Genomic DNA, 15089 nt, shown 5'->3' with positions numbered 1-15089 from the left:
ACTGGTCCTGGGTGGGCTGCTGTCAGTCTTAGCAGGTGGCTTGGTCAGCCCTCAGGCTGAAATTTTTGGGCAGCTGTTGGTGTCTCCTCTTGCTGTGCCAAGATAGGGTCAGGCTGATACCTACAGGCTTCCTGAATTTCCTCTTCCTCATGTTGCTGGGACTTGTGGTTTGTTAGGATAAAAGATGTTCAGATGACAAGTGAGAGAGGTAGTCAGGGAGGGTCTCCACACTGCAGCCAGAGTTTTGCCTCCTCCAAGCCACCAAGAAGGCCCTTTGGGATCCCCCATGGGTCATTTTGACAGTTCCTTTTCAGTCCTTAGTGGTGGCAGGAATGAGAAAGGGGAAGTTCTATAATTTGTCAAATTTACAATGACATTTAAAATCGCCAGCCTATCAATGGGGAAACAGACCTGGTGTTGAGGGCCTCCTCCCAAATTTCTCTTCTTGGAATTAAAAGCCAGGTGTTCAGGGCCTTAACTCTCAGCATCCTTTCCATGTTGTCCCAATCTTTAGTTTCACTTTGGGGTTAACAACCAAAGTGAAAGAAAAAGGCAAAGCAGGAAGCAGCTGCTTCAGACCCAGCCCAGCCCAGCCCGGGGCGGGCACCAGGATTCCCAGGCCAAGCTAGTCTCCATAGAGGGGGCAAGCCTCTTCCCCACCTTTGACTCCTCCCCTCATTCTGGAGTCCTGGATGGGGTGGGAGCGAGGTGGAGCTTCAAGGGAGAGGCCCCGGGCTGCAGCCAGGCAGTGGCATTCTGACCTGGCCCAGTGCTGTCTGGGAGACAGCCAGTCCGACGGGTTCCTGGTGAAGTCAGCTTCACAGCAGGGGTGTGGCCTCAGGTGGGAAGCTACTGCCTTTTAAACTCCCGTCCTTCTGGGGCAGGGCTGAGCTGTAGCTGGGCCTGTGTTGGTCTGGGAAAGAAATCCTGGCCTTCTGAATCCAGCTTTCACAGGACAGTTCCACTCTCCATGAAGGTAAGAACTGGTGCCCTGCTCTACCATGAAGACTTTAAAACTTTCCGTCTCTGTGGGCACTTACCTCAACCCTTTGTGGTTTTCTCTTAAGGATCCAGATAGCGTGAAAGTCTTTTGCCCTTTCTGGCCCCCGTCTTGGAAAACAGGGAAAGCGGGAGCCATGGCTTCCTGCTGTGTTGATAGGTGCCCTCAGGCAAGACCCTTTCCAGCTCTGACCTCAGATCCCCCCTTGTCTCTTGGCTGAAGGGAGTTCTTTCTAGCTCTGCTGTTCAGTAGAATTGATTTGGTCCCTGGAAGCGAGTGAGAGTATCATAAACCTGGTTTACTAGTAGTTGACTTGTTATCTAACAAGCTGAGGTCTTAAGTTCCTGTTTCTCTGTGCTTTTTCTAAGGCAATTCTCAGACTTGCCAAAGTAGATATGGTATCAATGTTGTTGCTTCAACAAGTATGATTTTTATGAACTACTTTTCTCTTCTCCACAATCACAAGGTCCCCAAACACAGAGCCAAATTGGTTCAAGTCCACTCCCTGAGGGCACATGCTTGAGCACACAGTGGGTAATCTGGAAGTTGTTGTTGAATGACTGTATTAATGATTCAAAGCTGGCATCTAGTATATATAAAAAGCTAGGTGGCATCACGACCGAATGGGCGACCAGTCACCATGAAGGGCATGGAGCACCTCCCGGTCCCCCCCTCTCCCCCAGCCCCCGAGCCACTCACCATGAGGGAGGGCTGGGGGCAGGGTGGGACTGGGAACTATTGAGCGGCAGTGGTGGGCTGCTTCTCAGGGTGGCTGTGAGCTTAGCGGAGCAATCACCCAGGCAGCAGTGAATTTCTCGAAGCAGTTGCGGGGCGGGGGAGTTTGGCGGGGCAGGGGGAGTTTCTCGGAGCATCAGCAGCAAGCTTTATGTGGCAGCAGCAAGCCTCATGGAGCAGTCAAGGGGCCATGAGCATCGCAGAGCGTCCCAGGGCGGAGCTTCACGTAGCGTTGCAGGGCAGCAGAGGCCATGCGACAGAGGCCAGGCTAGGGCTAGGGCCCCTAACCTGGTACGATTTCGTGCGCGCTGGTCCTCTAATTTATTTATAAAACCCAAGGATCTACAGTTGAGACAGCACAGCGAGGATAAGCCCGTATCCCAAAGGCCGTGCCGTAGTTAAGGGAAGAGCTCTAGAGTCATACTGCGGGGGTTCAGACCTAGAGCTGTGAGACCTTGGGCAAGTTGCTTAACCTCTCTGGGTCTCAGTTGATAGAGATGATAGTATTACCTGACATTTGTCTCAGCATGCAGACAAGAGAGAGAATGTGTGTAAAGCACTGAGCACAGTACCAACTGCTATTATTGATATCCACAGGAGAAAGAATAATTGCAATAATTGGAGACTGTCCATGTTCCGAACCTGTAAAGATGTAGGTGGGCTGGGTGTGGTGTCTGGAGGGGAGTTGGTCATTTGATGGCTGAGTGCGGGACTCTGATTTCAAATATGGAATGAATCTAGGTAGGCTTTAGAGAGGAGGCAACCTTCAGAACCTCAAAATCTGGGTAGGCTCCAGGTGGACGGAGATTTTGAGAGAGAGGCACTCTGGGTAAGGGAAAGGAGGATGCTCAGGATGGGGTGGGGGGGCAGGGAGGGGGGCAGGAGTTGGCTGTCCAGAGGCCAGGAGAGCTGAGATCAAACTATAGAGGCCTGCCCAGGCCGTTAGAGTCAGCCAGGCACTCAGAGCTGGGGTTTTTCTCTTCAGGGTCATCACTAGGCCAGTTTCCTGCTGGGGCCTTGAGGAGCCCATTGTTGAGTATGTTGGGCATAGGTTTGATAGTCCAGCCTCTTCTGGAACTTCTTGTCTTCCCCAGCTTCCCACGCATCATGATGCTGCTCAGGGGTGTGGTGGCCGTGCAGGCCGGGGTAGAGTAGGAGGAGTGGGGCTTGTCTGACAGCACCTATAAAGGCAGGGCCACTGCTACTGCTGCCCCAGCATGTTCCTCAAAGGGGCAGGTGAAGCAGTGTGTGGGAGCAGTCCTGAGGAAGAGGATTTGGTTCATCCCAGTCAGCTCCTCCCTCCTCACTACCTCACCTCCACTTCCAACAATCAGCCATTCATGTGCTCAGAGTGCCAAGTGCTGAGACAGGGAGAGAGTAGGGAACAAGATAGACTTTCTTCCTGAAGCTTCCATCCAGCTTGGAATCCCTATGCAAGCAGGTAACAGAATACTATCAAATTGAGATAAGATCCCTGTAGGAAACAAATAGGTGCTGAGAGGGACTATTCAGAAAGGATAGGGAAGGCATCTCAGGGAAGGTGTAGCGGAGAGCAGGAAAGAGGCAGTCAGGGCATGCTGGGAACAGGATTCAGGACCCTGATGTGGAAAGTGGTATATTGAAGGAATTAGGAGAGGTACTGGTACATCTGGAGCAGTCTGCAAGGTCAGGCAAGACCTAGTTAGAATTGAGGCAAACAGCTTTGCTCACCCTATAGGAGCCAAAGGAATTAAGAGATGTGATCATGAAAGTGCTACAAGTGATTTTGTTTTAAAATTAACACCAGCCGAAATCGGTTTGGCTCAGTGGTAGAACGTCAGTCTGCGGACTGAAGGGTCCTGGGTTCAATTCCGGTCAAGGGCATGTACCTTGGTTGCGGGCACATTCCCGGTGGGGGGTATACAAGAGGCAGCTGGTCGATGTTTCTCTCTCATCGACGTTTCTGGCTCTCTATCTCTCTCCCTTCCTCTCTGTAAAAAAATCAATAAAATATATTAAAATAAATAAATAAATAAAATTAAATTAACACCAGAACTCCCAAACACTTCTTACTGGTTTTCATAGTGATCATAAGTCAGCACTCCCAATTTATTGTTAACTTCCTTTCACATTCTACCTCGCCCTGTTGCTTCTGTTGCTGAGAGAGGCAGGTTGCAGTTTTATCGCTATTCTGTTCTTAGAGATAATGTAGCAGAGAGGCGATGTGACTTGTCCAAAGTCAGCTTAATCAAGAGTTGCAATCCTAGTTCATTGTTTTTTTCAATTCCACAATACTGCCTCTGTCTAAGAAAGCCAAAGGAGCCCTCACCGGTTGCTCAGTGGTAAGAGCATCAGCCCTCAACGGAGCAGGTGAAGCAGTGTGTGGGAGCAGTCCTGAGGAAGAGGATTTGGGTTCAATTCCAGTCAAGGACACATACCTTAGTTGCAGGCTCAATGCCCAGCTCCAGTTGGGATGTGTGCAGGAGGCAACCAGTCAATGTGTCTTTCCCACATTCATGTTTCTTTCTCTCTGTCTCTCCCCCTAACCTTCTACTCTCTCATAAAGTCACTGGAAAAAAAATATCCTTAGTTGAGGATTAACAAATAAATAAATAAAAGGAAGGAAGGAAGCCAAAGGAGACTTTCCTATTTCTTTTTAGCAACTTTGCCATTCCAAAATGAATACAGTTTAGCCGAGACCGGTTTGGCTCAATGGATAGAGCGTCGGCTTGGTGACTGAAGGGACCCAGGTTCGATTCCGGACATGGGCATGTACCTTGGCTGCAGGCATATCCCCAGTAGGGGGTGTGCAAGAGGCAGCTGATCGATGACTCTCTCTCATCGATGTTTCTAGCTCTCTATCTCCCTTCCTCTCTGTACAAAATCAATAAAATATATATATATATAAAAAATGATTACAGTTTAAAGGTTTGGGTATAGAATGATAAAATAGTAATTGCACTGGGGCAGAGGGATTAAAATGACTTTTTTTGTTTTCTATAATATACAATATATTACAATTAATTATTTTCTTAAGTTTTAATATTTTTATCTCCACACAACTATCATCTAGCTTCTTTCCAATGTCCTGTGATACTGACACATTTATCACTGCCCTTGTAGACCTCCAGTCCTTTTTATTTTCTGTTTGAATTCGTTCTTTTTTTTTTTTTTTTTTTTTTTTTACTTCTGTTACCTGAATCTTAGGAAAGAGATTGTAGGCAGGTTATAAATTAGCCCCTGCTCACAAATATATTTAACTCAAATCAATTTAATATATGTTTGTTTGTTTGTGTTTTTGTTTTCCCCAGAGATGAAGGAGGAAGGGGGGGAGAGAGAGAGAAACATCAGTGATGAGAGAGAAGCACTGATTGGCTGCCTCCTTCATGCCCCCTACTGGGGATGAGCCTGAAATCTGGGCATGTGCCCTGACTGGAATCAAACTGACCTTCTGGTTCATAGGTCAATGCTCAACTACTGAGCCAGGCTGGCTGGGCTCAAATAAATTTTTTTAAATTAATACTTAAAGTAGTTTTAGATATTTTATTTTATGAATTTTGGGTTTGGGTGAAAAATCAAAGCTGTATGGTAACTGGGGATCATTTTGTAGGAACTCTTCAGTAGAGTCCTCAGCCCATTTTTTTTTTAATTGTGGTAAAATGCACATAACAAATTATTACCATTTTAACTCTTTTTCAGTATACAGTTCAGTGGCATTGATTACACTGACATTACTTTACAACTCACCACCATCCATCTCCAGAATTCTTTTTATCTTACAAAACTGAAACTCTATACTCATTGAACAACTCTGTTTTTCTCTTCCCTGCCCGTGGGGCAACCACTGTTCTACTTTCTGTCTATATGAATTTGAGTACTCTAGGTATCTCATTCACTAGCCTATTTTAAGGAAGTATATTAGAAGGAGGAGTAGCCTGGCCGGTGTGGCTCAGTGGTTGGATGTCGACCTATAAGCCAGGAGGTCATGGTTCAATTTTTGATTAGGGCACATTCCAGGCTCAGTTCCCAGTAGGGAGTGTGTAGGAGACAGCTGATCAGTGATTCTCTCTCATCATTGATGTTTCAATGATTCTCTCTCATCATTGATGTTTCTATCTCTCTCCCTCTCTCTTCCTCTCTGAATCAATAAAAATATATTTTTTAAAAAGGGGGTGGTGAGCCGAAACCGGTTTGGCTCAATGGATAGAGCGTCGGCTTGGGGACTGAAAGGTCCCGGGTTCGATTCCGGTCAAGGGCATGTACCTTGGTTGCGGGCATATCCCCAGTAGGGGGTGTGCAAGAGGCAGCTGATCGATGACTCTCTCTCATTGGTGTTTCTAACTCTCTATCTCTCTCCCTTCCTCTCTGTACAAAATCAATAAAAATATATTTAAAAAAAAAAGGGTGGTGAGTAGGTGGATATATCTGAATAATTAACTCTTTCGGTGATGATCAGTTCTCCAAGTTAATGTACACTGCAAATCTAAGCTTTGTGACAGATTCCCAGGGTTGTTAAAAGACATGTCCTGGGAAGGCTTTCTAGGTCTCAAAGCCCAAGGGTGGCTTTGCATGGCTTGACCACAGCCCCCTGTGGAAGTGGAGTAATGGAATGGGGAGGACTCTGGACTTAATCATAGGACCTAGGCATAATTCTTAGCACTTACTTGCTGTGGGGCCAAGTCCCTCCATCTCTCTGAGCCTCAGCTTCCTCCTCTGAGAAATGGGACAATATTTCCTGTCATGTGTACATCCCAAAATCAGTAAGACAGATAACGAACTTCCTTTACAGTCTTGAGAATCCTAGCACAGTGTTCAAATGCAGTTAAATGCAAGGAAAATGGGGCTCCTAGTCCCCATTTCACAGAAGCATTAGAGACTTGGAAGTGCCTTGCCCAAGGTCATTTAGCACTTGTGGTAAAATCGGTTGAAACCCAGCCTCTCAGTCTACAAATTGCAGCTATAGGGTTCCTTGTTGGTCGGTATTTCTAAGGACAGTATACTATGAAACAGATGGTCGCTTTCCCATGTTACTAGATTTAAAATATTGCTCAAGAAGCTCTGATGTCAGTGGGCCTGCAAGAGAGGACTAGGGGTAAAGGTTTTGGTGGGGGATCTCAAGGATAGTGATTCTGTATTACAGGTATAGAGTCCTAAAACATTTCTTTGGTGATCATCTTGCCCAGGGATAAAAGATACCTTGCACTTGGCAGTTACTTCCAATATTAGGCCCACAGCAGATAGCACCAATCACAACTCCCTCCCTGAGTCTGAACACGGCATCAGGACCATTCTTAACATAGGCACAACCAGTCAACCAGAAGTAGTACATCCTGTGGGACCTGTGCCATCCCCAGCCTTGTACTAGTACAATCCCCAGGGAGAGAGAGAAATATCAATGATGGCCAAAACCGGTTTGGCTCAGTGGATAGAGCATCGGCCTGCAGACTGAAGGGTTCCAGGTTCGATTCTGGTCAATGGCATGTACCTTGGTTGCGGGCGCATCCCCTGTGGGGGTGGGAGGGGTGCAGGAGGCAGCTGATCAATGTTTCTCTCATCGATGTTTCTAGCTCTCTATCCTTCTCCCTTCCTCTATGTAAAAAATAAATAAAATAGATTTTTTTAAAAAGAAAAGAAATATCAATGATGAGAGAGAATCATTGATCGTCTGCCTCCAACATGCCCCCCCACTGGGGATCAAGCCCACAACCTAGACATGTGCCCTTGACTGGGACCCTTCAGTCCATATGCCTATCTCTATCCACTGAGTAAAACTGGCTAGGGCCAACCCCAATTTTTACAGATGGGTGGCTGCCTGGGAGGGGAAGGGACTGTTTGAGGGGTGATGTCACAAGTCTCTTTGTGAGAGGGGAAGAGATTGTCAGAATAGCCCAAAGCCTGGGGAGGTGATTAGTATGCTTGCAAAAACATCGGCAGAACTGCCCTCAGAGAGGTAGAAGTTGTCAAGGTAATGCCCACTTTCATCAGGTGCCCTTTAGATGCTGGAGATCTTAGTGAAAGTGCATTGTAGCCAGATTCCTCCAGCAGAAAGGAGAGACCAGACTTCTCTTTCACAGTGGCTTCTAAACTTTGTAGGAAGGTGTGTGTTGGTATTGCTTGTCAGTAAGCTTGTATTTTTTTTTCTTGTGAGACTAGATGCTGTGAAAGTTGAATTCTGGATATTGAAACCTGTAGGGGTTGCTCTCACTTAGCAAATAGAACATGACTTGCTCTGTGATGCTGAGCAAATTCCTCAGTCTCTGAGACTGTTCTCTCAATAGCACAAGAGGAGATGGTGAAAACATCTTGTGGGGGTCAAACACAAGACTCAGGTATAAGGATCTTGGACAGTGATTGGGCTACTGTAGTAGCCACCAATTCCCGAGCAAACACTAACATCAATATCTATGACTATTAGCTACTAATATGTTCATTGATTTTTTAAAAATTTTTTGAGGGAGGGAAAAAGAAACATAGATGTGAGAGGGAAACATAGATTGGTTGTCTTCTGTATGCACCCTGATCGGGGATCAAACCCTCAACCTAGTATGTTCCTTGACCGGGAATCAAACCTGCAACATTTTGGTGTAAAGAGAGTTAGGGGGTGTAAGAGAGAAGCCTGTACTCATGACTTGTCTCAGCACCTGTCTTCTGCTTGCCAAGTTGCTTCTTACAGACTTCTCTACTTGCTGCATTCTTAGGGTATTCCAGGTGAAAAGCCCTGCAGGATTGTAGGGACAAAGTCAAAGATAGGGTCCTATCTCATGTCAGCAGGCATTTGTCTGGGCACCTCTTCTAGGCCAGTATGGAAACCATGTGGATCCTTCCTTCATGGGCTCAGATCTAAAAAGGAAGAGAAGCCTGCCTTAGCCGGTTTTGCTCAGTGGATAGAGTGCTGGCCTATGGACTGAAGGGTCCCAGGTTCAATTCCAGTCAAGGCATGTATTTCAGTTGCAGGCTCCTGGCCCTGGTTGGAGGCATGCAGGGTGTAACCAATCACTGAGTTTCTTTCACATTGATGTTCTTTTCTGTCTCTCCCTCTCCTTTCCATTCTTTCTAAAAACCAATTGGAAAAATATCCTTGGGTGAGGATCAAAATATAATAATAAATAAGAAGGGAGAGGCCTATAGAACAGTGTGATGGCAAGAGCCTGTGGTACATCTAAACATGGGGTGCTGACCCAATGAGGGGAACCAAGGTAGGGGCCAGTCCGGAAAGCCTTTAAAATTTTTAAATATATTTTTATTGATTCCAGAGAGGAAGGAAGAGGGAGAGATAGAAACATCAATGATGAGAGATAATCATTGTTTGGCTGCCTCCTGCATGTGCCCTGACTGGAATTGAACTCTGACCTCCTGGTTCATATGTTGATGCTCAACCACTGAGCCTTGCTAGCTGGGCAGGAAAGGCGCTTTTTTTAAAAATATATTTTATTGATTTTTTTACAGAGAAGAAGGGAGAGGAATAGAGAGTTAGAAACATCGATTAGCTGTCTCCTGCACACACCCTACAGGGTATGTACCTGCAACCAAGGTATATGCCCTTGACTGGAATTGAACCTGGGACCCTTCAGTCTGCAGGCCGACGCTCTATCCACTGAGACAAACCCGTCAGGGCGAAAGGCTTTTTTTGAAAGAGTAATGCTGGACCTGAGATCGAAGGAGGAGGCAGAATTAGGGAGGTAGTAAAGGCAGAAAGCAGCCAGTGCAAAAGCTCGGAAGCTGAGATCCTGGTGTGTTGGCATGAAGAGGGTAGTGGAGAGAAGTTAGAGGGATGCCTAGCAAGACAGGCATGCCAATAGTCAACACCCTAAAATATTAGAATTGTGATGCAAGAATGGCATGGAGGGGGTGGACGGCTATGGGTCCTCCGGCCAGTCCCTTAGAGGGATATGATCCCTTACTTCTTCCCCAGCCAGGAACCCACAGTCTCTGGGATTGGGCAGTTGCTCTGTGGGCCCTTTGCTAAGATGTGTGGGCCTCTCGAGTGATTGTAATCACATTTCCTCACCTGCCAAGGCCTTTTCCACCTGCTTATTCAAGTGATTCCCAGCAGTTCTAGGACAATGCACAGGACAAGCTAGTATTCACATTTTATAGATGAAACTGAGGCCCAGGGAACCTACCTAAGGCATACAATGAGTGAGTACAGGATCTAATGCTTATGCTCGAGGACTCCTAACTTAGTGGCCATGCCTGTAAGTCAACAGCAGGTATTGGGGGGAAGCAAGCATCAGCTGAGCACATATTCTGAGGATTGATTTATAATCTCAGGTGGGGGGCTCTGGGCTGCCAGACTTCCCAAGGAAAGGTGATTAAGCCCTTACTGTGCTGTCTGAGGGTCTGGTGTTACTCCTCATATCATTTCCGATGTAGCTAGGCTGCGTGAACAATTTTCTCTGTCTTTTCTGCCTGTTGATAATTCTTTGGAGGAAAAAAAAGAGAAAGAAAAAAAAAAGCTTGAATTATGAATGTCACATACACAAAAATGACGTCTGATGTTACATCCAGAACTGGGTGTGAAGTAGGAGGGCAGAGAAAGAACAAACATTTCAGGCCTGGAAGAAGTCTTAAAGATCACACCCATGGGAGTTTTGTTTGAGTCCATCTCTGGCATCTCCATCATGCTTGTGTCTAGCCTCATTCCCAGGCAGCTCTGCTTCGTAGAAAGTGTCTCCTCAGCCGAAACCGGTTTGGCTCAGTGGATAGGGCGTCGGACTGAGGGGTCCTGGGTTCGATTCTGGTCAGGGACATGTACCTTGGTTGCGGGCACATCCCCAATAGGGGGTGTGCAGGAGGCGGCTGATCGATGTTTCTCTCTCATCGATGTTTCTAGCTCTCTATCCCTCTCCCTTCCTCTCTGTAAAAAATCAATAAAATATATATATTTTTTTTTTAAAAAAAGAAAGAAAAGAAAGAAAGTGCCTCCTCATAATAAAGCAAAATCTGCTTCCACTTAACCTCCACCTTCCCGTCCTCCCTCTGATTGTAGTGTGACAGTCTATACTATGTGTATATGTGATTGTCTTCTGGGTATTTGAGGACAATAGCCATGCCTTTCTGAAGTGCCGCTCCCTTCCAGAACACTAGTCCAGTCTCTCTAATCCACCCTCGTGTAAGACTAGGTGTGACTCACAGTGCATGTGTGTCACACCCCATTTGTAGCAAATCCGTAACAGACATCACTAATCAGACACAGTTCTCTAGTTCAGTCAGTCCCAGGCTTCCTCATGCAATGCTACTCCATGTGGCTACCTACACCCAGTTAGTAGAGGAGGCATTTCATTGTAGCTTCTATACTTGATTGTGAGTTTCTTGAGGACAAGGATTACTCACCCTGTGTCCTTAGTGCCTGCCCAGTGCCCAATGTATGGCTTCTCCTCTGTAAATAAGCACTTGTCATAATGGGATGGATTTGAAACTTCTCCCCATGTGGACTGCCCTCTTCTCATCAGGCTCCAATTTGGCAATGTCCCTTTTCCAGAGTCACCAACAGTAGCCACATATCCAGAGTTTGGTGGAGGCTGCCCCCTCCCTGGCCTGCACCTTTTCCTGTAGCATGGTCTCAGACCATGTGTCTTTGGTCCTCAAGAGTTGCAATGGCATTTTCCCACACATGCTGCCTTCTATTGTAATTGTCTTACTTGGGGTTCCAAACCCAGGATCTTAGTATAAGCTCTGAGGATGAGACCCTGTCCCTTCCTATGTATCTGTCCCCAGCCCTGGCATCCAGGCACTCAACGTTGCCTGTGCTGACCTAAACTGAACTCACGGTTTTCCCTATTCAATTCTGTACTGTTCATTTCATCCCATCTCTGCCCAGGGTTCTTGGCTCCTGATTCTGTCACCCGATATGCCACCTGTCACTCTAGACCCAGTGAATGAGCCTGTTAACACCATCTTTCTATTCTGGGATACGCTTGGTCATTCAGAATGATGAAAGGAGCCAGCAATCAGGGTGTGCGGGATCTGGCAGTGTCTGGCTTTGCACACTGGACATAGGGGCCTGTGACAGCTTGTAAAAAGCCAGGCTCTTGTGATCCATCGCCAAGGTTTGACACAGCCCTTCAGAAGTGAGGGTGGTTTTATGAGGCTCTTCTCTTAGTACTTCCCAAGCTAGGCTCCTGGAACCATAGGGCTTTTGAAAGGCAGCAACAAGGTCCACATGTTAGAACCAATATTTTAAAAGCCAAATAGTATTTTTAAAGCCAGATCTTGCATTCTCACTCCCCAGCCCCCTTCCCACTAACTCATTAGTTCACACAGGGGCTGTATATGTCAAGTTTTGCATTAGACTGGAGCCATAGCAGCCTATAGCAACTCTAGCCGTCTTCTCCAATTCATCAGCACCCACTACTAGTAGTTATAGCTGTAATGTATGAGAAAAATCATGATTCGATAACCATAGTTTAGAAACTGCCATCTCTTAAGCTTGGACCCCCAGGGTTGGTGATAATAAGGTGTCCTGGGGGGTAGGACAGGGGCCCCTCAGCAGATGGGTCTCTAAGGATAAATAAAACAATGGTTGTGGCAGATTCCAACACAAAATGCCTGGCAGGTTGCAGCAATAGTGATTTTTGAGAAACAGAATGCTATTTGGGGACTAGAGGGCTCTCAAGGGCCTTCCTGACCTCTGAAGTCAGGCTGGGAACCTGACAGCAACTTCCTTCCTCGTTGGGAGGGGGTGTGGGGGGGCCGCAGGGCACAGACAGGGAACATACCCACACTCAGAACCCCAGGCAAGGGTCCCTGCTCTGCCACCTGATCCTTTCAGATCCTTGGTTTTCTTGTTTATACTATGAGGAGGTCAAATTAGTCTAGTAGATCTCAAAATATCATGTAGTAATTAATTCTGTATGGATTTAAAAAGGGAAAATGGTGCTGCTCCCAGGGACCTGGAGTTAAAAATCCTTACCCACGCCCTGGAGGGCTTCCAGAACCTGGCTTGAAAATCACTGAAATTACAATCTCCTAGGACCATTCCTCCAGCCCTGGAATTTGGAAGCTCCACATACTTACTTTGATCTCAGATGCCTGGTCTCCTGTAGATTGAAACTGTGACATCCATCCAAGGCCAACTGTGTGACCTGGGAAAAGTGCCTCACCTCTCTGAACTTTACTTAGAGGTTGTAGTGAGACTTCGCCAAGCTGGGGATGTCCTAGGTGACTGGGAATCCCATGTCAGGGGTTTTGGTGTTTCTGGTAAGAAGATGTCTGGGACCACACATCTGAAGAAGGGCCTGAGGAAGGGGCAGTGGGCAGCCAAGGTCACAGGCAGGACCGAGCACCTTTCTCTTCCATGTGCTCAGGTTCTGGTCCAGGCAGTACCAGGCCTCTGCCCCAATGGCCAGCAGAGACAGAGGCTTACATCATCTAACTCATTCAGAGAAAAATCATCAAACCCAAGGATAGGGGTTCATAGTAGCCCTGACTAGAGAACTGGCCTGGCCAAGATCCTGTGCTAGGTAGCACCTAACACTAACCCTGGGCAGTGTGATGAAGTAGTAGCTAACAGCGGCTGGCTCTGAGTCAGAAAGATTGAGCTCAAATCCTTTTTTGTGATCTCAGGCTAGTCTCTTCTCTTTGAGCTCCACTTTTCTCCTCTTTGAAATGGAAGTGATAAGCCTAGTGAAGAGTTGATGAGCTAACATAATTAAAGCACTTAATGCAAGGTTAGTTCATTAATTAAAGCACTTAATTCAAGGTCAGTTCATGGCCAGTCCTCAGTCAGGAATAGTGCTCTGAAGCTTGTGAAGTCTTTGATGAGCAGCTCCCCTTCCTCTTGAGAACCACCTGACCTGAACCATAGGGTTCATCTGGGGAGCCTTCCTATAGCCCCTCTGGCTTGACCATGTCAGGACAAAAACCCTCACCCCCTTAACCCCAACTGGGGTGTGAACCATGCTTCTGAAGAGCAGCTGTCTCTAGAGTAGGGGTGTCGAACTCAATCAGAGAAGGGGCCAAAATCTAAAATCCAGCCTAAATCGCGGGCCGAATGGTTTACTGAACAGTCATAAACTGTCATTGTGATGGAAACGCAGCGGAGTGCAGTGATGACAGCGCGGTGCGGGCCACATTGCAAGGCCTGGCGGGACGGATTTGGCCCGTGGGCCGTGTGTTTGACACATGTGCTCTAGAGGATCAGAGAATGTGGCCCTGGCAACCTAGCAAGACCCTCTTGGGCAGCTGCTCCAGGGCCCCGGGGGATGGTCATCTGTGCTCCAGAGTGGGCTCTCCTGCCAACCAGAAGGGGCTTTCTCTGCTTTCACCCAACTGGACTTGGACACCACCAGAAGCGCCTCCTGACTGCCTCAATTTCAAGGTTCCCAAGGGTCTCCTGCCTTTCCAAGGAAGAGGCTCTTATAGATAGGCTTTCTGGGAGCGGGGGAGAGGGGCTAGATCCTCAGAAGGAGCAAGAAGGTTTGAAGGCAGCTGCTCTAGCAGTCACATGTGTGTGCCACAGGCCATGGAAGGTGACAAGCATGAAACTGCACAATATTTTTTAAAACTTTGAATTAACTAACTCCATTTTAAAATTCAGAGGTTTATTTTTGTAAGTCCAAAATTCTGGCTTTTTGCACATATTTGGTAGTTGTAAAAAGGCTGAACCCACATCTCTACATGGCACCTTTGGGCCAGAAGGGGTTAGATGCCTGGTCTCCTGTAGACATTTAAACTGTGACCTCCATCCAAGGCCATTCCAGTTAGCTTGCAGCTGCAGGAACTAAGGCTCAGAAAGGATCGGGCTATGTGTCAGGTAGTCAGATACACAGCCCACCATGGCCAGTGTTGAGTTTAGAACCTTGCAATGTGGCCTCACAAAGCAGAGCTTTTGTACACTGCCACTCATCTATAAAACTTCAGTGATAAATATCTACCCTCCTAGGCCTGTGTCTGGATAAAGTAGCACCTGGCCAGGACTCACTCAGTAATGATGCTTTTAAATCTGTTCATATGATATGCCTTACCTAGAAAATGTTGCTGGAAGCACTGCTTACTTTCTCTTTCTGCCACCTTTCAGAAATGGTTATTTTTCAAACAACTTCTGATGCTCAGTGGTTAGGATTTGTTCACCAGGACTGACCAGCAGACCCTGAGTGACGGATGAATGATTACTCTGACACAGGTTTGCTGTGAAATAGCTAAAGGACTGCCTGCCTAGAGGAACCAGAAAGCCCCGTTCACCTGCCTCTTCAGGCTTTTGTTGTAACAGCAGTTTGGGATAAAATTTATCTTTTAGATATAACCTGTAGGATAAATAATCTTGGGACACGCATCTGCACTGTCCTTTAAGCAAGGATGTCTAAAGATTAAGCATAAAGATACCAGTAAACACTCAAAGGTCCGTCTGTACAGATACAGACTTATTTGAAAAGGC

At 46.8% G+C, this 15089-nt stretch overlaps 1 protein-coding gene and 1 long non-coding RNA gene across 9 annotated transcripts in view; both read left to right on the top strand.

Moving 5' to 3' along the window:
- DLGAP4 (DLG associated protein 4) overlaps window positions 1–15089 on the top strand; it is a 177198-nt gene that overhangs the window by 138237 nt on the left and 23872 nt on the right. The window contains exon 1 of one of the 8 annotated variants that reach the window (XM_036418402.1): window positions 831–976. The exons of 6 other annotated variants lie outside the window; for them this stretch is intronic. The gene's annotated coding sequence lies outside the window, so the exon portion shown is untranslated. Of the gene's footprint in view, window positions 1–830; window positions 977–2362; window positions 2388–15089 lie in introns of those variants that run through there. One more of the 8 variants, XM_036418404.2, reaches the window with a different exon arrangement.
- On the top strand, window positions 9212–13511 carry LOC123651545. Its single transcript, XR_006740329.1, has 2 exons — window positions 9212–10374; window positions 10626–13511. It is a non-coding gene; the product is annotated as an uncharacterized LOC123651545 (long non-coding RNA).

This window comes from Pipistrellus kuhlii, unplaced genomic scaffold (assembly GCF_014108245.1).
Source record: "Pipistrellus kuhlii isolate mPipKuh1 unplaced genomic scaffold, mPipKuh1.p scaffold_m20_p_6, whole genome shotgun sequence".
NCBI classification, from domain to species: Eukaryota; Metazoa; Chordata; class Mammalia; order Chiroptera; family Vespertilionidae; genus Pipistrellus; species Pipistrellus kuhlii.
The sequence above is the reverse complement of the archived record's forward strand: the minus strand, read 5'-3'. Positions and strand labels throughout refer to the sequence as shown.